Consider the following 24,529-nt stretch of genomic DNA (forward strand, 5'->3'; position numbering starts at 1 on the left):
GAGGAGGTCTAGTGATTGATAATCCCTCAGGGAGTATCTGGGTTGTTTGGTTCCCGGGAAGGAAACAAATGCTGTTCTCACCCATTTTTCGGGATCAGCTCAAGATTGTTAGATCTTTGAGTAGTGAGCTTACGCTCTAATACCACTTGTTGGTCCCTAGTAATTAGTTTCAAGGGGGGGTTAGGAACTAATATAACTTTTTCGTGTTTAATTATGCTGACTAGAAGTTATTTTGAGAGTTTATTAACTCAGCTTTTGGTCAGCTTGGTGAGATATGTTTCAAGACAGTTTTAGTCAGATGTTGACTAAAGTTGTTTTCTTGTAAGTTAAGTATTGACACTCTTGGAGGTGAGCTTCTAACTCAGCACCACTTATTTACTCAAGGTCAGCTTAGACAATTTATATGCTGAGTAAATAAAGCAAACAACACATGCAATATGAGAGAGAGTTTAGAGATTACTCAGTATCACTTATCCTGGTTCGGCCTCTCTGCCTACGTCCAGTCCCCAGAGTCCTCCGGGCTTTTTGAATCCAATAGTGAGCTCTTTAATGGTAGAGCATAAACCAATTACAAGGCAGTTGAATATGCAAGAGTGTTGGTCCCTGGTAATTAGTTCCAAGGGAGGGTTAGGAACTAATATAACTTTTTCGCGTTTTAATTGGTCTGACTGAAGTTATTTTTGAGATTTTGTTAACTCAGCCTTTGGTCAGCTTAGTGAGATATATCACAGGACAGCTTCAGTCAGATGTTGACCAAAGTTGTTTCCTTGATAGTTAGGAATTGACACTCTTGGAAGTCAGCTTCTAACTTAGCACCACTTACTTACTCAGGATCAGCTTAGGCAAATTATATGCTGAGTAAATAAAGCAAACAACACATGCAGTTATAAGAGAGAGTTTAGAGATTACTCAGTATCACTTATCCTGGTTCGGCCTCTCTGCCTACGTCCAGTCCCCAGAGTCCTCCGGGCTTTTTGAATCCAATACTGAGCTCTTTAAAGGTAGAGCACAAACCAATTACAAGGCAGTTGAATATGCAAGAGTACCTTCCTCTATTCGTCTACTCAACTCCTACTAAGTGCTACAACCCAGCACCTAGATTTCTCTACCACTGAAATGCTTACAACCAAGCACTCAGCTTTACACTCTCAATATTCCTATTGATCACAGACTTGTTCCTTTTTGAACTAAAAAACACTTTAGATGATTACAACTCAATCTAGCTTTTACACATATAATAGAAACGTCGGTGTAAGATTCTTTTTGTATTTGAGTGCTTTTGAAACTTTTTCTTTTGATACTTCAGTACCTATCCATGTTTTTCGATTGTCCTTTTATAGAAGGAAATCTGTAGATTTGATCGTTTTGAATTGTCCTAACCGTTAACATCAAAACGGCTCTTTTGGGGAACAATTTCTAGAAAGCTTCAGGCTGCACCTCCATTCCCAATTTCTGTTTTCTTCAAGCGTCAGGTTTGTTTTCTAGCATCAGGTTTGTCTATTTGTGCCAGTTGTCTGTTTTCAATAATCCAACGTCCCATGACTCTGGGAATTAGTCTTTTAGGTGTCTTCGAGGTTCCAATTATTGGTGCAGAAGATTTGCAGACTTTGTCTTTTTGTGAACGAATCCTTCATGATGTCCTGACTGTTACTCAGCTTCGTTTGTTCTTTTCGAATGTTTCACGGTTCATGCTGAGTTCCTTCAAGGTCAGCTCCGTTTTGTTTAACCGCTCCTGAAGAAGTCTTCAGCTTTAGTCAGCTTCGTTTTGTTTCTGAATTTTAACTCCACTCAGCTTCTATTCTGTCATGCTGAGTTCCTTTCTACTCAGCTTTGTTTGTGCTGACTTTTGTCCTGTCTTTTCTTTATATATTTTTGCACTCAATATCAAACATATTAGTACAATTAAATCACAACATCTAAATTTAATTTCCTCTTAATCATGGATGATTTTGTCAAATCAAAATCTTGTGGAAAGGTGTTTCAACAAACTCCCTCATTTTGATGTTGGCAAAATACATAATTATGGAACTCAGTTATAAGTTACCCCATGATTGAATTATTTTTCATATGGAAACTACTCCCCCGTAAGGGTTGCATCTGTTTCTGAACTTTCCATATTTTAGTTTGGACTCAGGATGTGTGGCTAACTAGATTTAGTTCTAGTGTGTCTTGAGTTTCAGTCAGAAATGTTTGAATACTCAGTTTGGTTCATTCATCAAATGCTAAGTATCAGTTTGTTCAATTTTGAGAGGTGTGACATTCGAAAGGAAAAACAGTTCATTAAGGCATACAAAATACAGCATACAACGTAAAATATCAGTGCCTACCAAAAAGATTTTCTAGACAAAAACTTAGATTTCATTTGTGCTAGAATCACTAGCCTTAAACTTTTCCTTCACAAAAAAAAAACAGATGTAACTTGTGCTAGTTCCCCTAGCTTTAACCTCTTCTTCTTGTCTTCACTGTGTAGCCTTACCTTTCCCTTTCACCCTGCTTCTAGATGCACCTGTCTCTTTTGGAGTTCCATCTTGAGGTCTCTCCCCCGTTTTGCCGGCATCACCCTTATAGACGAAGGTGTTATTGCGTGCAGCTGAGGATAGAACACCGGAATAACACTGTAAGCGCTTCGTGCTCTCACTCAAGCCATCTATGACAGGGGTGCAATCATCACGAACAGTTCGAGGAACAGGGATAGAGCCAGTAATCAGGTTGATTATACACTCATGAGACTTGTTGAGCCACGTGAGGGAGCTGGTTATTTGAGCAAAGGATTGATGAAACATCTTCAAGAGAGCAGAATCATAGAAGATGCGTTGACCAAGGTCATAACTAACAGCCTGGCGAGTGCTTAGTGAAGAGTGGTCACTGACTGGGTCAATCTCCATCTGGGCTTTGTGGACACTAAGAAGACTCACAGCTTCACTGAGTTGGTCAATTTGACATTGAGAGGTGGAGGAAATAAGCTCTCGAGTACAGAGGAGATCAGCAGTCAGCTTGTTAAAGCATTCCTTCAACTCAGTAGATGTGGCATATGCAGGATTTGTCGGGGCCCTAAAGTTGGGCAAATTTGCTTGGAGATTGGCAAATTGTTTATTCAACTCTGCCGAAGTGGCATAGCCAGGAGTAGGGACAGAGATATTGTTGATTTTGTCTTCAATGGAGTTGATATGATTGATCATGAGTAGGAATAGCTCAGTCAGCTTGGTAATGTGCTCTTGAGTAGGTTGCTGGGATTGGACAGTCGTCATAATACTGATAAGATCTTTGAGTCCCTTAAGTTCTATGAGAAGCTGAGTAATGGAGGTGGTAGGAGTGGACTCAGCATTGGCAGTTTTAACAGCAGCAGAAGTGGTGAACTCCTGCAGAAGAGATTGGGCCGTTTCCACGAGGCAACGTCCAGCCTGAGTTGCTATAAAATGGGCTTGGTGCTTATCTGAAACTGGTTCAGACACAGGAATGGGGGTGGAGCTGGATGGTGGTAGAGTTTGGTCTTGATGAGGAAGTGGAGTGTTAACAGGTGGTTCCATAGCAGTTTTCTCATGTTGAGTCACTGGGTCTTCGAGATCTTGCTTTGCAGAGTTTGGATTGGGTGGAGTCTTGGCATGTTCCTCAATCTGAGTAACAGTGGCTTGATTTTCATTCATATTAGTGGAAGGAGACTCAGTGTGATGAGAAAAATACTCAAATTGGATAGTGGAGGGATCCGTAGTTGGCTCAGAGGGAGAATCTTGTTGGCCTTCTTCTTAACTCTTCTGTGGGACTTGGTTTTGTGTGGTGACGTATCAGTTTGAACATCTATATCCTCATTCTCAGGTTCAGCATCATGTACCTGCGCAATAACGTCCAGCTCAACATGATCAGTCTCATTAGTATTGAGCTGAATATCATCCTGACTTCCTTCCTTTTTTTCTTCAGCTTGCTTAGCTGGGGTTTCCTCAAGATCGACCCCAATATCCTGAGCACAGTGAGATTCAGGTGTCACAACCTGATCAGTTTCAACAGTTTTTAAAGCAGAGCACCTCTTTTTCCTTATCAGAGGCTGTTCTGGAGATTCTTTACTTTCTTCCTCGGGTATAGTTTGCCCTTTCCTTGATTCTGCTAATTCAGGTGTAGCCTGAGGCAGGTTTGCATCAGCATGCTTTCCTCTGGTCATAGCCCTCCTTTTTCTGGGCACAGTGTCAATATCCTTGGCACAGGTGGCAAGTGTCTTCCTTTTCCTTTTCTCTTTTGAAGGATCGGTAGCGATATCCTCTGATTCAACCTCTGGTACAACATTAACTTCTGCTGGCTCATCCTCCTCAATTTCTTCTTGCTCAGCATTGATTCCTTCCTCATCCTCCTCAACTTCTTCAAGTCCTTTCAATGGTTGGCTATGTACTAGCCCAAACAATAGTGCAGCAGTAATCTCAGATCCTAAGCTCTTAACCTCACTGATCGTTTCTATGTTGTGGTCTGCAAGAATTTTCGTGATTAGAGAGCCTAACCTGAGTTTCTTTCCTCCGTGTTGAAAAGCACTGACCAGAAACACAGGTAAGTTGAGTGGATTGTAGGTTAGCATGTGCCAAATAAAGCACTGCTCAAAGTTAGATGCAGATGAGGCTGCGTTGAGTTTAGGGAAAATGAAGTTAGTGAGGATAAAATGTGCCATTTTCTGGTGTTGTCCTAAACAAGTACTGGGCACTTCTCCTTTGTAGTTTGCAGGTTTGCAAAACTCCTTAACGTGGTCGAGCTTTTCTTTCGTTGTCCTGAACTCTGTTCCTTTGTTAGGCAAGTTCAGTAAGGTAGCTAGATATGACGGAGTGATTATGATCTTGCGGCCTTTAACATGTGTTTCCAAATAGTCGACATCATCTTTATCAACCTTGAGACCAGAGTAGAATTCCTTAACGAGTCGTGGATAGGAAGTTCCAGGTAGAGAGAAGAGACCTGTCCATTCGTTTTTCTCAATCTATTCGCAGAATGGCTTCTCGGCAGTAACAAAAATGGATGAGAACCAACGGCACTTGAGGACTTCAAGTTTATCTACTTTGGAGTAAACCTTCACCATGGATCTAACCTTAGCTTTCTTTGGTTTGGAGGAGCTTGCTGGCGCATCCTGAGGGCATTTTTTAGTAGTTGGGCTGAGAGATTTAGGGTTTTCATCGATGGGTTGTTCGTCGGGGTTACCACCGGAGATGCTCTGGGGTTTAGACATTCTCAAAGTTTTTAGGTGACTTTGAAAATTTTGGACTCGGAAAGGATTTTGAATGCCAAGGATTTTTGTGTGAAGTGAAGGTAAAGAGGGATTTTTCCTCTACTTATTGAGACCTACATCGTCGTTTGAACTATCCGATTTTATCTTGGGGAAGTCAATGGACACAGATTCTGCCATTTATGACGCTTTTCGGCGCATGGGTTATTTCATAATTATTTGCCTTTCCTAGGTTCCTTTTATTACACGTGTTGGCGTTTATGGTTGCAAGTGGGCTTTTGGTTTGGTTTTCCTAGAAGGTGAACCGTGAGTATTTAGTTTTATCCAGACAAATTTTCTGTCTCTTAGTGACTCATCATAAGCTAATTACTCAACATATACATTTACTTAGCATAGCATGATTATTTGTTATGTTTATTTACTCAGCACAGAACATTTACACGGCATTTGTATTGCGCTCAGTATAATCACTCATGTATATGTCAACTTAGCATAGAGTGATTTTTTATATATCAAGCTTGGTAAGTAGTAGATGTTTATTTTTTACTCTACTCAACATGGCATTTGCACATTCAATCAAATTTTCACTCAACATGGCAAAATATTCAATTTATGCAGATTTAGTTAGAGTGGATTTGACATACCAATGGCTTCCCTTAGTGTATTGAATTGTGTTGAAACACCTTTCCACATAATTTTGATTTGACAAAATTGTTTAAGTATAATTTAAAATACATATTCTAAACACACTAAGGTTAAATGCTTTGATTTATTCTACTAATGTGTTTGTTCAATGTTGAGTTAAAACTGTTATAAGACATAAGGATTAAAAGGCCCAAGCCCAATACGGAAGTCAAGGCCCAAGTCAAACAACTCAGTACACTCGGCCCGCGTATGTCCAGACGTTGCCGTTTTGAGCAAAACGCAACTCAGCAAACGGAAGGATCTAGAAGACCTTCGGGAACAACTTCAAGATGAAGCTGCTGAGTAGTCTCGACAAAGCGTACAAGATAGCAGCTGCCAAAGGAAAACTTCTAGACAAAGTATTTCCCCTTTGGGAAAAGTTCAGACGACACAGTATGTTGTCCAGTTGACTTTACCATAAAAGGAGAGACAGTCTGCTGAGCTGACCGAGGACAGAAGATACACAATTCTGATTGGCCGAGAGCTCTGAGCAAGTCAGGATGACAACGACATGTAGCCGTTTCCCTCCAACGGTTATTTCGAAATTCGAAATGACCGATGCTCAGACGTCTCTATAAATAGTGCCATCAGATGCTTCACTCAATACAGAACTTGATCAAGCCATTACGCTGACCAAATTTCTATAAGTTCTGCAAGCAAAGAAGCAAAGCAAAATCTTACACTACAATTCTTATATCTGTGTAAAAGTCTAGAGTGATTGTTTCAATCGTCTAAAGTGTCTTAGCAAATCTTTGTATAGGACAAAACACTTATCATTTCTAGAGATAGAAAGGAGAGGCTGAGTACTCGGTTTTAGTACTTAGCGAGAGATTAGGATTGAGTAGAAGTATAGAGGAAGGTACTCTTATCATACTCAGTTGCTGATATTGTAAAAGGTTTGAGGCTCTACCTTTAAAGAGCTCAGTAGAGGATTTGAAATCTCGGAACGTGTTCCGGGGACAGGACGTAGGCTTAGAAGAAGCCGAACCTGGATAAATCTGCTGAGTGAAGTATTTCTTACCTTTAACTCCTTATTTATATTGCTTGCTTAAAATAACCAAAAACTGACCAAGTAAAGAGGTCAAGTTGAGTTGTGCGCGTTGAACGTCTGAGTTCAGGAATAGACTCTAAGTGCTATCTCCTGACTCAAGCTAAGAAACTGACCTAGTCACCAGTTGACTAAGCCAGTATCTTGCTGTTTACTCAGCGCCGCTGTTTAAACCTTTTTCCTTAGAAAAAGAAGTCTGCCTTAAAAAAAAAGTTTAAATAGTTCCTAACCCCCCTTGGAACTATACTTGCAACCTCATAAGGGACCAACAAGTGGTATCAGAGCTTAAAAGCTCACTTTAAAAGGTCTAACAACCTTGAGCTGATCCCTACCATGGGCGAAAACAGCACTCGGTTTCTCCCTGGAAACCAAACAACTCAAATACTGCCTGAGGGGCTGTCCATTACTAGGCCTCCCCTATTCTTCGGGTCAAACTATACCTTCTGGAAGAATAGGATGAAAAACTTCATTCAGGCTACAAACATGAGTGCCTGGCTATCTATAGTCCAAGGCCCATTTGTACCTGTCGAGGTTGTGGCTGGCCAAACAGTTGTAAAAGCTGAGGCCAAATGGACAGAGGATGATCTTAAGAAGCTTCAAAACCATGCTTCGGCTATCAATATGCTTCACTGTGCGCTCGATGCTGCAGAATATAACAAAATCTCAAGTTGTGAGTCGGCGCAAGAGATCTGGAGAAAGCTGGAAGTCACCTACGAGGGAACAAACAAAGTAAAAGAATCCAAGGTGAATCAGTAGATGAGACTGTACGAGCTGTTCGAGATGAACAATGATGAGGGCATTTCAGACATGAACGCAAAGTTCACCAACATCATTAATGAGCTCAAGAGACTTGGGAAAATCTTCACTGAGGAAGAACAAGTCAAAAAGATACTCATGAGTCTTCCTAAAGACTGGCAAGCAAAGAAGACAGCAGTTGAGGAAGCTCAGGATTTAACCACCTACAAATATGACGAACTCATCGGTTCATTGCTGACCCATGAGATATCCATGAAAAACTTTGAGGTGAAGGAAAAATCTGAAGACAAGAAGCAGAAATCCCTTGTCATGAAAGCTGACTCCACTGACGGGAGTTCAACTGACGATGAGGAGATGGCTATGTTTACAAGGAAGATGAAAAGGCTATTCAGAAAGAGTGACAAATACTCTAAAAAGCCTTACAGGAAGTTTGATAAGTATAAGGCTGACTCAAGTGACAGCAAATACACAAAGGACAGCTCAAAGCCCATTACATGCTTTGAGTGCCATCAAACTGGCCATATTAAGTCAAACTACCCCACGCTGAGGAAAGACAAGAATAGTGGGAAGAAGGCAATGGTGGCTACTTGGAGCGACAGTGATGAGTCTTCATCTACAGAAACTGAGGACACCGAGTCAGCGAAGATATGCTTCATGGCTGACGAACTTGCTGAGCCATGCGTCTCTGAGCATGCTGACCCATCCATCGCATCAAATGATGAGGAGCAATCAAATGAGGTAAGCCTGAGATGTGCCGAGAAGTCAAAGATGTGGTATATTGACAGCGCATGCTCAAGGCATATGACGGGTGATGAAACTCAGTTCATCACGTTTGTACGTAAACGAGGAGGGAGCGTAAGTTTTGGAGACAACAAGAAGGGTAAGATAGTAGGGTCAGGAACCATCGGAGGTAATCCTACTATTGAATCTGTCTCCCTAGTCAGCGGACTCAAATATAACTTACTCAACGTAGCTCAGCTATGTGATAATGGGAGAAAAGTTATATTTGATGCTACTGGATGTAAAATATACGAGGGTAAAACAAATGAGTTAATTTTAACTGCCCCTCGGATAGATAATGTCTTTATGCTAGATTTAGAGAAAAAGTTTTCAAAAACTGTGTGCTTAGTATCAAAGGAAGAAAATTCCTGGCTATGGCACAGGAGACTTGGTCATGTAAGCATGGACCTCCTGGCCAAACTAGCAAGAAAGCAATTGGTTGAGGGACTGCCTGAACTTAAATTTCAAAAAGATCAGTTATACCACGCTTGCCAAGCTGGAAAACAAACCAAGCAATCTTTTCATAGCAAAAATATTGTCTCAACTAAACGTCCGTTAGAGTTGCTATACTTGGATCTCTTTGGTCCAGTCCAGCCGCTGAGTCTAGGTGGAAGAAGATTTTCCTTGGTCATTGTAGATGACTTCTCTCGGTATACGTGGGTTATCTTGCTGACCAACAAGGATGAGACCTTTGAGACATTTTCAAATTTTGTTAGAAAAATTGAAAATGAAAAAGACCTAAAATTAGCTCACATCCGTAGTGATAACGGTGGAGAGTTCAAAAACCAAAAGTTTGTTGAATTCTGTGAAGCCAGCGGCATTGACCATAATTTTTCTGCTCCTAGAACACCTCAGCAAAATGGGGTTGTAGAAAGGAAGAACAGAACTCTGGTTAAAATAGCCAGGACAATGCTGGATGAGCATAGGCTTCTAAAGTATTTTTGGGGTGAGGCTGTTAACACAGCATGTTTTATTCTTAATAGGGCCCTAGTTAGACCTATACTCAAGAAAACCCCCTATGAACTTTGGAAAGGACGAAAGCCCAATATTGGATACTTTCGTGCCTTTGGCTGTAGATGTTTTATTTTAAATACCAAAGATAGCTTAGCAAAGTTTGATTCAAAAGCTGATGAGGCTATCTTTTTGGGCTACTCAACAAACAGCAAAGCATACAGATTTTTTAATAAGCGAACTCAAGTTTTAGAAGAGTCAGTACATGTAGAGTTCGACGAAACTGACCCTGCAGGTAGATACCAGCCGCTGACCGAAGATGATCAAAACTCAGTAACCACCACTGACCAAGAACCAGCTATTGAGTCATTCACGAAAAGGCTGACCAAGAGTAAGAGTGAACCTAAGATTACTTGTACTGACCCATCTACTTCTGCAGAGATTGTTGAAACAGAGACAGCACAAGACATAAATCTACCTAAAGAGATAAGGATCCCAAGAGGGCACTCAGAGAGTGCGATCCTTGATTTTGCTGGGGATACCCTGATGACGAGAAATCAACTCAGGAAGTACCTCAGCAATGTTGCCTTCGTCTCAGTACAAGAACCGAAGAATTTCGCTGAAGCTGAGTACGATGAATTCTGGATGAACGCAATGCAAGAGGAGCTCGATCAATTCAGAAGAAACGATGTATGGGAGCTAGTACCTCATCCAAAGAGTCAAAAGACCATCGGAACAAGATGGGTCTTCAGGAACAAGATGGATGAACAAGGAAACGTAGTCAGGAACAAAGCAAGGCTTGTAGCTCAGGGCTACAGTCAGCAAGAAGGTATTGACTACGGTGAGACCTTTGCCCCAGTGGCAAGGCTAGAGGCAATTAGAATTCTATGTGCATATGCATCTTACATGAACTTTAAATTATTCCAAATGGATGTCAAAAGTGCATTTCTTAATGGAGTTATAAACGAGGAGGTTTATGTAAATCAACCTCCAGGTTTTGAGGATCCAAAATTCCCAAACCATGTTTATAAACTCAAAAAGGCTCTGTACGGCCTCAAACAAGCACCACGTGCTTGGTATGAGACGCTGACCAGTTTCCTACTGACTAGAAATTACGTCAGGGGCAAAGCTGATACAACCTTATTCATTAAGAAAAAGGGTAAAGATACCCTGCTGGCCCAAATTTATGTTGATGATATAATATTTGGTGCAACTAACGAATCAATGTGCAAGGAGTTTAGCCAGCAAATGCAGACTGAGTTTGAAATGTCTATGATGGGAGAACTCAACTTCTTCCTCGGTCTTCAAATTAAACAAGGAAAGAATGGCATCTTCATTAGTCAAGCCAAATATGCCAAGGAGAGCTTAAAGAAATATGACTTGGAAAATTGCAAGCCAATATCCACTCCTATGGGCACTGACACTGTCCTCTGTGCTGACGAGAATGGTAAGTCAGTAGACAGCAAATTATATCGAAGTATGATAGGCTCTCTACTTTACTTAACAGCCAGTAGACCGGACATTCAGTTTTCAGTATGCTACTGTGCTAGATATCAATCTAACCCTAAGGAATCTCATTACATTGCTGTAAAAAGAATCCTTAGATATTTGCAAAGCTCAGTGAACGCAGGTCTGTGGTATCCAAATACTCATGATTTTACACTCATCGGATACACTGACGCTGACTATGGACGAGATAAGCTGGAACGAAAAAGCACCTCTGGAGGATGTCACTTCTTAGGAAGCTGTCTTGTATCATGGTTCAGCAAAAAGCAGGCGTCAGTAGCCTTGTCCACCACTGAAGCTGAGTACATTGCTGCTGGTCATTGTGTTGCTCAAGTCCTATGGATTAAGCAACAGCTTGAAGACTATGGTGTTCAAACGAAGACAATTGAAGTCAAGTGTGACAACAAAAGTGCAATTGATCTTTCAAAGAACCCTATTAAACACAGCATAATGAAGCATGTCAGCATCAGACATCACTTCATTAGAGACCATGTACTCAAGGGTGAGATCAAGCTAACCTTTGTCCCAACGGACGAACAGCTTGCGGATATCTTCACGAAGCCACTGGCCCGTGAGCAGTTCAACATACTGAGAGAAGCAATTGGTATGTTTAATCCTCTTCAGTAAATTCCTGTGCTGAATGAATATGAATGTTGAGTGAATTACTATGCTGAATGATTGATTGTTTGCTGAGTAACTCATCGAAACTGACTGAACATAAAATACTGAGTAAACTTGCATACTGAGTAAATTAGTTTAAACTTAAACTTTAAAATCATCTGTAAATGCAATACTGACCACTCAGAATATCAAACGCTTGACATTCTAAATGCTGAGTGTTAGATCCGTTAGAATGAATGCAATAGCACGCGTATAGCCCTAGGATGACGTATTCGCCGTATGTGTCATAAATGCCAGGATCTTTGTTGGTACATAATCCCGAGGCAAAACTGACACATGGATTTGATTAAATCCACACCGATCATTCTGTCTATAAATTATGGGAATTTCCCCATCTTTTATTCTTTACGCTTAATCAAATTCTAAGGCAAAGAAACTGTTTCAAACTCCTTCTCTCTCAAATCCTTCTAAACTTTCCCATCTTCGAAGAATGACTAAGGTATCCTACAATACCTCCGGTGCCGGCCACCAAAAGACCAACTCCGATGAACCTACTCGAAATCCTCCTACGTCGAGCAAGGGAAAAACTGGCCAAAACTCTGGTCAAGGAAAAACTGTGAAGGTCCGAACCTACTCCAAAGTGTTTGAGAACGTACGAGAATGGAAGGTTGAGCCCTCCAGATGGGTTTCGGAACACTTCGTACAGAATGAACAGCCGTTCTGCGAATGGATTTCATAGAATGGATGGACTGGGCTATTCTCAGTCAGGGATGAAACCTATCCTGACCTAGTGAGGGAGTTTTACCACAACCTCAAATTTGCCAATGACAACACTGACTACTTGTGCACTGAGGTAAAAGGCAAAACCATTTTCATCAACCCTCTCTACATAGGAAATCTTCTCCAGCTAAAAACTGAGGGAGCAAGGCTGAGAAGATCAGGAGATCAGGACAAGACTGACTATGTACACACCTTCTGCAAACCTGAGGGCTACTCAGGAGAAGTCTCAGCCTCATCAATGGGTCACCACCAGAAGATGGCTCACTACTTGCTGACCTATTTCATATACCCGAAGATCAACTGCACTACATTAGCAACAAACTTTGAGCAGTGCTTTATATGGCACATGCTGACGTACACCCCTATCAACATGCCGGTCTTTCTCGTTGCTGGGTTCCTTCATAGCACTGGCACGATACGGCTTGGATCTATCATCACCAGAATCCTCATTGACCATAAGGTTGATCTTGAAGGTGAGGAGAAATATAAGGGAACTGAGATCACAGCAGCCTCGCTGAGGGCGTTGAAGTTTGGACATCATTTGAAGAAAGGTAAAGCTGCTGCTGCTGCTGGCCAAGCTGAGGAAACTGCTGAGCCAAAGAAAGGGCGAAGGACTAAGGCCCCAGCTTCCCGCAAGAGGAAAACTGCTGAGACTCCTTCACAAAACGTTGAGTCTCCAGCAAAGAGGCAGAAGTCAGCTGGCAAGTCAGCTGAGAAAAGAACCAGGCAAGGTGAGCCTGAAACTGAGGACGCTGCTGGGCAACCTCAGAAGAAGCAGAAATCTTCAACATTGACTCCTCTAGACGTCGTACCGACCGACTTCATTGTACTGGGTGACTCTCACTTCACCCAGTGTCAAGGTACAATTGCTGAGTCCGAGGAGCATGAGGTCCAACTAGATGACCACTTTATCTCTCAAGTTGAGGAAGAACTTGATGGTGATAGTACTGAGGAGGATGAAAATGATGAAGCCAGCGGTCAGGATGACGCTGAGGATTCTGAGGAAACTGCCAGCGAGCATGAAGCTGAGGATGCTAATACTGGGTTAGCTGGTGGAGATGTGCATGCTGATACTGGGTTAGCTGCTGGTGTTGAGCAAGTACTTGACCAACACACTGTTGATCAAGTTGACGAGCAAGCTGACCAGCCTCATACTGAGCAACAAGTATCTTCCCCTACTCACTCAGAAGAACCTGCTCCTACTGACACTCCACCTCGTAAAAGGCGAAAGTTGGTCAAGGCCAGTGAGAAGCTAGTCAGTGAACCTCCTGTGCACATACCAACTATTCCTGACTTTGTCGTCTCAAAGACAACTAAGGACCCTTCTACCGTCCAACTTAAGTTTTTCAAACGCCAATCCACTTCCACTACATCGGCGCCTTTAGAAAAACAAGCCTCTGTTTCTTCTCAACAGGAACATGCCGACCCCAATGCCTCTGCAACATCAACCAGTCAGATTGAGCCGCTTACTGTCCATGCTACTTCCTCAAGCATGGTGCTGACTCCACATACATCTACCGTCAGCACAGACAGTATTCGGATTATCACTTCTCCTACTCAACTCTCTGCCGATCAATCAACTATCCCTAAAACTCAAGTGCAGATTGAGCATACTATTCCAGTCACTGACCAGGTTACTCCTTTCACTCCTCTTTCTTCCGATCATACTGATGTCCCTGAAGGTTCCCAAAGCCATCTGAATGCCACTGAGTCCGGTAAAAAGATCATTGACTCAGTGCAAGCATTAATCAAAGACCTTCAACATTCCACCACTCCTGCTGCTGGCTCTTCAATTCTTGAGACTACCCAGCTCTCCCAGGTCACTCAGCTTCTCAACGAAGTTAAGGGACTCAAGGATATGCTGAATGTCGTCTTATCCTTCCAAGCACAGCAAGCTAAGCAGGATTCCATTGCCAAGTTGGCAGAGATCCAGCTGACAACCGTTCAACATCCGAACTCTCTCCATCAACAAGTCCAGAAGTTTTCTACTATGAACACTGACTATGCCACTTCCTCTGAACTCAAAATGCTCTTTGCTCAGCTTCATATTGAGCAACTTAAGACCAACGAGCAAATGGTGTCATACAGTCAGTGCTCAGTAGAGCAAATTGGTGAGGCTATAAGGTTGCTTAATCTGAATAAGCAAGAGATGGATACTGACGCAATGAAGCAGAACGAGATGATGACTCTTGCACAACAGACTTTCAATCACATTCGTCATAACAACATCCAACATCATTATTATGACACAGCTCTCTTAAAAACCTTCCACCAAATCTTTGCTGGCCTCACTGAAGCTCTTATCTGGCAAGGCAAAGCTCAAGCATTCAGCGTCAATATGCTTAGTGCTGCTGATCTCAAAGTACCAGAAGAGGTCTCAGCTGATGGAGTTGCCATTTTTGATGGCGTAAATGAAAGCACTGAGAAGCTAAATGAGCTATCCCAAGAACTGACTCGCGCTGTATTAACTGATGCTTTCAGACTCCCTGAAGTTGACAAAACGGGGGAGAAAGAACATGCAGCAAGAGCTCAGCATGAGCGAAGTCAGTCATCGCAACACAAGAAAAAGAAATAGATAGGCTAGCTCAGTATAGGCTAAGACAGTTGTAATTTTTTTTATATATGTGTTGCTGTGGAATTACTGACTTCTATCTATATATCATATTTGCATTTCTTTTTCAAATCCTGAGTTATGATATATGCTATCAAGTACTGAGTCATTACGTATCTTCAATTAAATCAGCTATGTTTAATACTTGTAACATTTATTGACTAAATGATATGCTGATAACATGTTTGACATTGAATTATGTGTTTATAAAACATTCTAATAAGAACTCAATTGAACAACAAATTACTCAGCGCGCTCTATATGACTAAACCTTCCGCTTAATACTGAGTAAATAGAATATGTTGATATAGCTGACCTATATCTGAAAACTGACCTTAGACTTACTTAAACCCTTTAAATGTTTTAAGTAAAACTAAGTCAGTAGCTCAACCCTTACGGGGGAGTTTGCTAAATTATACTAGGTCAACTATCATGGGGGAGCTCATACTGAGTTCCTTGCTGAATAGTTTTGCCAACATCAAAATGGGGGAGTTTGTTGAAACACCTTTCCACATAATTTTGATTTGACAAAATTGTTTAAGTATAATTTAAAATACATATTCTAAACACACTAATGTTAAATGCTTTGATTTATTCTACTAATGTGTTTGTTCAATGTTGAGTTAAAACTGTTATAAGAGATAAGGATTAAAAGGCCCAAGCCCAATACGGAAGTCAAGGCCCAAGTCAAACAACTCAGTACACTCGGCCCGCGTATGTGAAGACGTTGTCGTTTTGAGCAAAACGCAACTCAGCAAACGGAAGGATCTAGAAGACCTTCGGGAACAACTTCAAGATGAAGCTGCTGAGTAGTCTCGACAAAGCGTACAAGACAGCAGCTGCCAAATGAAAACTTCTAGACAAAGTATTTCCCCTTTGGGCAAAGTTCAGACGACACAGTATGCTGTCCAGTTGACTTTGTTGGTCCCTTATAAGGTAGCAAGTATAGTTCCAAGGGGGGGGGTTAGGAACTATTTAAACTTTTTCGCTATTAGGGTAGACTTCTTTTTCTAAAGAAAAAGGTTTCAACAGCAGCGATGAGTAAACAGCAAGATACTGGCTTAGTCAACTAGTGACTAGGTCAGTTTCTTAGCTTGAATCAGGGAATAGCACTTAGAGTCTATTCCTGAGCTCAGACGTTTAACGCGCATAACTCAATTTGACCTCTTTACTTGGTCAGTTTTGATTATTTAAAGCAAGCAATATAAATAAGGAGTTAAGGTAAGAAATACTTCACTCAGCAGATTTATCCAGGTTCGGCTTCTTCTAAGCCTACGTCCTGTCCCCGGAACACGTTCCGAGATTTCAAATACTCTACTGAGCTCTTTAAAGGTAGAGCCTCAAACCTTTTACAATATCAACAATTGAGTATGACAAAAGTACCTTCCTCTATACTTCTACTCAATCCTAATCTCTCGCTGAGTACTTAAAACCGAGTACTCAGCCTCTCCTTTCTATCTCTAGAAATGATAAGTGTTTTGTCCTAATACAAAGATGTGCTAAGACACTTTAGACGATTTAACAATCACTCTAGACTTTTACACAGATATGAGAAATGTAGTGTAAGAATTTGCTTTGCTTCTTTGCTTGCAGAACTTGTAGAGATTTGGTCAGCGTAACTGCTTGATTAAGTTCTGTATTGAGTGAAGCTTCTGATGGCACTATTTATAGAGACGTCTGGGCATCGGTCATTTTGAATTTCGAAATAACCGTTGGAGGGAAACGGCTATATGTCACTGTCATCCTGACTTGCTCAGAGCTCTTGGCCAATCAGAATTTTGTATCTTCTGTTCTCGGTCAGCTCAGCAGACTGTCTCTCCTTTTATGGTAAAGTCAACTGGACAGCATACTGTATCGTCTGAACTTTGCCCAAAGGGGAAATACTTTGTCTGGAAGTTTTCCTTCGCTAGCTGCTGTCTTGTACGCTTTGTCGAGACTACTTAGCAGCTTCATCTTGAAGTTGTTCCCGAAGGTCTTCTAGATCCTTCCGTTTGCTGAGTTGCGTTTTGTTCAAAACGGCAACGTCTTGACATACGCGGGCCGAGTGTACTGAGTTGTTTGACTTGGGCCTTGGCTTCCGTATTGGGCTTGGGCCTTTTGATTCTTATGTCTTATAACAGTTTTAACTCAACATTGAACAAACACATTAGTAGAATTAAATTAAAGCATTTAAACTTAGTGTGTTTAGAATATGTATTATACTTAAACAATTTTGTCAAATCAAAATTATGTGGAAATGTGTTTCAACAAACTCCCCCATTTTGATGTTGGCAAAACTATTCAGCAAGGAACTCAGTATGAGCTCCCCCATGATAGTTGACCTAGTATAATTTAGCAAACTCCCCCGTAAAGGTTGAGCTACTGACTTAGTTTTGCTTAACACATTTAAGGGTTTAAATGAGTAAGTCTAAGGTCAGTTTTTAGATATAGGTCAGCTATATCACATATTCTATTTACTCAGTGTTAAACGGAAGGTTTAAACATATAGAGTGCGTGCTGAGTAATTTGTTCAATGAGTTCTTATCAGAATGTTCCATAAGTACATAGGTTGATGTCAAACATGTTATCAGCATATCATTTAGTCAATAAATGTTTTAAGTATTAAACATAGCTGATTTAATTGAAGATACGTAATGACTCAGTACTTAATAGCATATATCATAACACAAGATTTGAATAAAAAGTAAGTATGATATATATATTGATAGAAGTCAGCAATTACACAGAAAAAGAAATAAACAAGGCAAATAGATTACAACTGTTATGCCCTAAGCTAAGCTAGCCTATCTATTTCTTTTTCTTGCCCTGTGACTGACTTCGCTCATACTGACGTCGCTCATGCTGAGCCCTAGCAGCTTGCGCTTTCTCCCCCGTTTTGTCAACTTCAGGGAGCTTGAACGCATCGGTTAAGACAGCGCGAGTCAGTTCATGTGAAAGCTCCTTGAGCTTCTCAGCGCTCTCATTTACGCCATCAAAAATGGCAACTCCATCAGCAGATACTTCTACTGGAACTCGAAGATCAGCAGCACTCAGCATATTGACACTGAAGGCTTGAGCTTTGGCTTGCCAGATGAGAGCTTCAGAGAGTCCAGCAAAGATTTGGTGGAATGTCTTCAAGAGAGCTGAGTCATAATGATGACGCTGGATATTATTGTGAAGGATGTGGTTGAAAGATTGTTGTGCGAGAGACAGCAACTCATTCTGCTTTAACACATCAGTATCCATCTCTTGCTTGTTTAGGTTAAGTAGCCTGATGGCCTCACCGATTTGCTCAACAGAGCACTGACTGTATGACACCATTTGCTCATTGGTCTTGAGTTGCTCAGTATGAAGCTGAGCAAAGAGCATTTTGAGTTCAGAGGAAGTGGCATAGTCAGTGTTCACAGCAGACAACTTCTAGACTTGGTGATGGAGAGAGTTCAGATGTTGAACTGTTGTCAGCTGTATCTCTGCCAACTTGGCAAGGGAATCCTGCTTAGCTTGCTGAGCTTGGAAGGACAAGACTACATTCATCAGATCCTTGAGTCCCTTAACTTCGTTGAGAAGCTGAGTGACCTGGGAGAGCTGAGTTGTCTCAGGAATTGAAGATCCAGCAGCAGGCGAAGTGGAATGTTGAAGATCTTTGATTAGAGCTTGCACTGAGTCGATGAGATTTTTGCCGGACTCAGTGGCAGCCAGATGCACATCAGTATGACCAGAAGAAAGTGGAGTGAAAGGGAGTACCCTGGTCAGTGACTGGAAGAGTATGCTCAATCTGCACTTGAGTTGAAGGAATTGTTGATTGATCAGCAGAGAGGTTGGTTGTGGAAGTAATAACCCGAACACTGTCTGTGCTGACGGTGGAAGGATGGGGAGTCAGCACCATGCTTGAGGAGACAGCATGAACAGTGGACGGTTCAACCTGACTGGTTGAAGTGGTTGAAGTGTTATGGTCGGCATGTTCCTGTTGAGAAGAAACAGAGGCTTGTTTTTCCAACGGCGCTGAAGTAGAGGAAGTTGATTGCCGTTTGAAAATTTTCAGTTGAACAGTAGAAGGGTCCTTAGTTGTTTTGGATAGGACAAGGTCAGGAAGAGTCGGTAGCTGCATAGGAGGTTCACTGATTATCTTCTCACTGGCTTTAACCAACTTTCGCCTTCTACGTGGTGGAGTGAAAGTAGGAGCAGCTTCTTCTGAGTGAATAGGGGAGGATTCCTGTTGCTCAGTATGAGTCTGGTCAGCTTGTTCGTCAACTTGCTCAACTCCCGTAGCCAACTCAGTGTCAACCTGCACATCTCCACCAGCTAACCCAGTGTTAGCATCCTCAGCTTCAATTTCGCTGGCATATTCCTCAGAATCCTCAGACTCAGCATTGGTACCTTGACACTGGGTGAAGTGAGAATCACCCGGTACAATGAAGTCTGTCGGTATGGCTTCTAAAGGTGTCAGTGTTGAAGGCTTCTGCTTCTTCTGAGGTAGCTCAGCAGCTTCCTCAGTGCCAGGCTCATCTTGCCTGTTTCTTTTCTCAGCTGACTTACCAGCTGACCTCTGCCTCTTTGCTGGAGACTCAACGTTTAGTGAAGGAGTCTCAGCAGATTTTCTCTTACGAGAAGCTGGGGCCTTAGTTCTTCGCCCTTTCTTAGGCTCAGCAACAGATTCCTCAGCTTGGTCAGTTTGACCAGCAGCAGCAGCTTTTCCCTTCTTCAAGGGCTGCCCAAATTTCAGTGCCCTCAGCGAGGCAGCTGTTATTTCAGTTCCTTTGCAAGATTCCTCACCTTCGAGGTCAATCTTGTGGTCGATGAGGATCCTGGTGATGAGTGACCCTAACCTCAGTGTACCAGTGCTGCGTAGAAAGCCCACAATGAGAAAAACTGGTAGGTTGATGGGGGTATACGTCAGCATGTGCCAGATGAAGCACTGCTCGAAGTTCGTTGCTGATGTAGTGCAATTGATCTTCGGATAGATGAAGTACGTCAGCAGATAGTGAGCCATCTTCTGGTGTTGACCCATTGAAGATGCTGAGACTTCTCCTGAGTAACCCTCAGGTTTGCAGAAGGTAAGGACATAGTTGGTTTTGTCCTGATCGCCTGACTTCCTCAGCCTTACTCCCTCAGTTTTGAGCTGGAGGAGATTTCCTATGTAGAGAGGGTTGACGAAGATGGTTCTTCCTTTTACCTCGGTGCATAGGTAGTCAGCATTGTCATTAGCAACCTTGAGGTTGTGGTAAAACTCCCTCACTAGGTCAGGATAGGTTTCATCCCTGACCTCGAACAGCCCTGACCATCCATTTTGGGAAATCCATTCGCAAAAAGGCTGTTCATGTTGTACGAAATGCTCAAAAACCCATCTGGAGGGCTCAACCTTCCATTCGCGGACATTTTCGAAGACCTTGGAGTAGGTCCTGATCTTAACAGCTTTCCCTTGGCCAGAAGTTTGGCCAGTTTTACCCTTGCTCGGTGTAGAAGGGTTTCGTGAAGGTTCATCGGAGCTCGACTTTTGGTGCCCGGCACCGGAGACATTGTAGGATATCTTAGTCATAGTTCGAAGATGGGAAGTGTTTAGAGGAATTTAAGAGAGAAAGAATTCTTTGCCTTAGAATGATTAAGCGTAAAGAATAAAAGATGGGGAATTTCCCATAATTTATAGACGGAGTGAATGGTGTGGATCTTAATCGAATCCATGTGTCAGTTTTGCCTTGGGATCATGTACCGATAAGGATCCTGGCATTTATGACACATACGGCGAATACGTCATCCTAGGCTATACGCGTGCTTTGCATTTATGCTAACGGATCAATCACTCAGTATTTAGAATGTCAAGCGTTTGATATTCTGAGTGGTCAGTGTTGTATTTAAGGATGATTTTAAGTTCAAGTTTAAACTAATTTACTTAGTGTGCAAGTTTACTCAGTATATATATTTAGTCAGTTTCGTTGAGTTACTCAGCAAATAAATCATTCAGCATGTAATTCACTCAGCATTCATATTCATTTAGCACAGGAATTTACTGAAGAGGATTAAACATACCAATTGCTTCTCTCAGTATGCTGAACTGCTCACGGGCCAGTGGCTTCGTGAAGATATCTGCAAGCTGTTCGTCAGTTGGGACAAAGGTCAGCTTGATCTCACCCTTGAGTACATGGTCTCTAATGAAGTGATGTCTGATGCTGACATGCTTCATTCTGCTGTGTTGAATTGGGTTCTTTGAGAGATCAATTGCACTTTTGTTGTCACATTTGACTTCAATTGTCTTCGTTTGAACACCATAGTCTTCAAGTTGTTGCTTAATCCATAGGACTTGAGCAACACAATGACCAGCAGCAATGTACTCAGCTTCACTGGTGGATAAGGCTACTGACGCCTGCTTTTTGCTGAACCAGGATACTAGACAACTTCCTAAGAAGTGGCATCCTCCAGAGGTGCTTTTTCGTTCCAGCTTATCCCGTCCATAGTCAGCGTCAGTGTATCCAATGAGTGTAAAATCATGAGTATTTGGATACCACAAACCTGCGTTCACTGAGCTTTGCAAGTATCTAAGGATTCTCGATATAATTTGCTGTCTATTGACTTACCATTCTCATCAGCGCAGAGGACAGTGTCAGTGCCCATAGGAGTGGATATTGGCTTGCAATTTTCCAAGTCATATTTCTTTAAGCTCTCCTTGGCATATTTGGCTTGACTAATGAAGATGCCATTCTTTCCTTGTTTAATTTGAAGACCGAGGAAGAAGTTGAGTTCTCCCATCATAGACATTTCAAACTCAGTCTGCATTTGCTGGCTAAACTCCTTGCACATTGATTCGTTAGTTGCACCAAATATTATATCATCAACATAAATTTGGGCCAGCAGGGTATCTTTACCCTTTTTCTTAATGAATAAGGTTGTATCAGCTTTGCCCCTGACGTAATTTCTAGTCAGCAGGAAACTGGTCAGCCTCTCATACCAAGCATGTGGTGCTTGCTTGAGGCCGTACAGAGCCTTTTTGAGTTTGTAAATATGGTTTCGGAACTTAGGGTCCTCAAAACCTGGAGGTTGATTTACATAAACCTCCTCGTTTATAACTCCATTAAGAAATGCACTTTTGACATCCATTTGAAATAATTTAAAATTCATGTAAGATGCATATGCACATAGTATTCTAATTGCCTCTAGCCTTGCCACTGGGGAAAAGGTCTCACCGTAGTCAATACCTTCTTGCTGACTGTAGCCTTGAGCTACAAGCCTTGCTTTGTTCCTGACTACATTTCCTTGTTCGTCCATCTTGTTCCTGAAGACCCATCTTGTTCCGATGGTCTTTTGACTCTTTGGATGAGGCACTAACTCCCATACATCATTTCTTCTAAATTGATCGAGCTCCTCTTGCATTGCGATCATCCAAAATTCATCGTACTCAGCTTCAGCGAAATTCTTCAGTTCTTGTACTGAGACGAAAGCAACATTGCTGAGATACTTCCTGAGTTGATTCATTGTCATCAGGGTATTCCCAGCAGAATCAAGGATTGCACTTTCGGAGTGCCCTCTTGGAATCCTTATTTCTTTGGGTAGATTTATTGTTGGTGTGCCCTAGTTCATAGGCATTGGTTCTTATAAAATGTATTTGTGTCACATTAATAAAGACATTAATCTAGTTCATTTATATCTTGTGCTATAATATGAATAGAGAATCCATTGATTGATAATCATAAAACCATATCCCAAGTCTATTCTATCATGGGAATGATTAGGACCACAGACTTGTATATTCGACGACTGTATGGTAGCAATTGATACTAGCCATAGCACTTGATAAGTCAGTTGTGAATATGGGTACATGTTGTATACATGTGACTGGATCGATCCGCCCGAGAAAACTACATGGTGGTTGTGTCATTAGTTTTCTTAAGTAGGTCTCTAACTGTCTTCAGACTAGATTTCATTATAATATCAATGTGGGAGCTGGTTCACTTTGACATACGCCTAACAGGTCTGTAATAGGATGCCAAATACGGGTATGATTGGGTGAACACGTGAACACATTAGTATTGATAGTGAAGTGATGGAATTACCACTCACATAACAGTGAGATGATATCACAGGCCACTTGATAAGTGTGTGGCCACACCCTGATAAGTAGTTTACTTATCTGATTCATTAATCTACTTAAGATCAAGAAATATCATAAACATCAGAGAGGATGACAGCCGCCATGCCTCTAGTTTATAATATAGATATCAAATGGTAAAAGAAGTTAAGAGATAACTACAGGGTCTCTGCATCTTTAGACTGCTGAAATAGCTGTATTGGTTAGGGGCAGTAATGGTTTGCTAGAACCCACTTACTGTCTGTGGGCCATGAGCCCACTGCTAGCTAAGGACAGTCCCATAGGATCGTGCACATTGAACATCTGAGTTAGAACTTATAGAACGGTACACTGGAGGGATGAGATTAATTAATTGGTTGACGGTAAAATGTCAAGGTAATTAATTGGTGGTTAATTGATCGATTAATTGATACTTTGTATCAATGTAATTGATTAATGGATTTAGGCGTTGAGTATTTAATTGATTAATTAGTTTACGGGATGTAATTAATTAATTTGTAAATTAATGAAATTGCATTCGTGAATAATTAATCAAACTAATACGTCAATTTATTAATTAGTGCTATTTAATTGGGGTGATTAAATTTAATCTAATTGTAACTAATTGCATAGAATAAATATTATTGGTATTTATTTAAGTGATTATGTTAGGATTAGATTAGTTTTGTAATTAACCAATTAACTTTAAACCAATTAGGTTTAGGAATAACTACACTATATATAATAAAAAGCCTAAAACCTAAATCTAACCTAATTAACTACAACATATTCGGCCAAGAACTAATTGCTTTTGAAAGCAATGAATTTGGGCGGCCACTGATTCATGAAAGTGGATTGTGATTTTATTGGCTAATTACATAATTCCTCCAGTTCATCCTCCGTTCTTCGGCTAGCACCGCTTCTGACTCAATAGCTGTTCGTGCACCTGACTATGGAGATCTTACTACCTTGTGGATTCTTCAGCCGTCTCTAGAAGAGACAGTCCGGGTATATTTATATCCCTAAACGGATCAAAAGGTTTTATTCAATCAATGGCTAACGGACAAAGATCAAATTAAAGGGATTAGAAATAAATTTTAAACCGCAATTCCGCTGCGCTACAGTTGATTAACTGGCTATAATCCCTAACAGTGGTATCAGAGCCATGGTTTAGTCCGTTTTGATTGATTGAAAAATTAATATGATTTGGTTTTATTATTTTTCCAAATCAAATTTTGAAATTTCCTATTAAATTCCTCGTGTAGAAATTGATCTAGGAAGTTTTCATATTTTTATTTATGTCTGTATTTTGTTTTGTTTGGTTCTGAAATTATTTTAAATAATTTAAATAAAAAAAAAATACAGCAGCGTTTTTTTATTAAATAAAAAAAATAGTTTCGGACACCGAACAGCAGTCACGGGACTGCTGTCCGCGAACAGCAGCCCCGCGGCTGCTGTTGGGCGGACAGTAGCACTGCTGCTGTCCGCCAGGCAGCAGCCACGGGGCTGCTGTCCATGGACAGCAATCCCGTTGCTGTCTCGGATCCGTTTTGGGTCTAAATTTAG

Source organism: Euphorbia lathyris, chromosome 6 (assembly GCF_963576675.1).
Source record: "Euphorbia lathyris chromosome 6, ddEupLath1.1, whole genome shotgun sequence".
NCBI classification, from domain to species: Eukaryota; Viridiplantae; Streptophyta; class Magnoliopsida; order Malpighiales; family Euphorbiaceae; genus Euphorbia; species Euphorbia lathyris.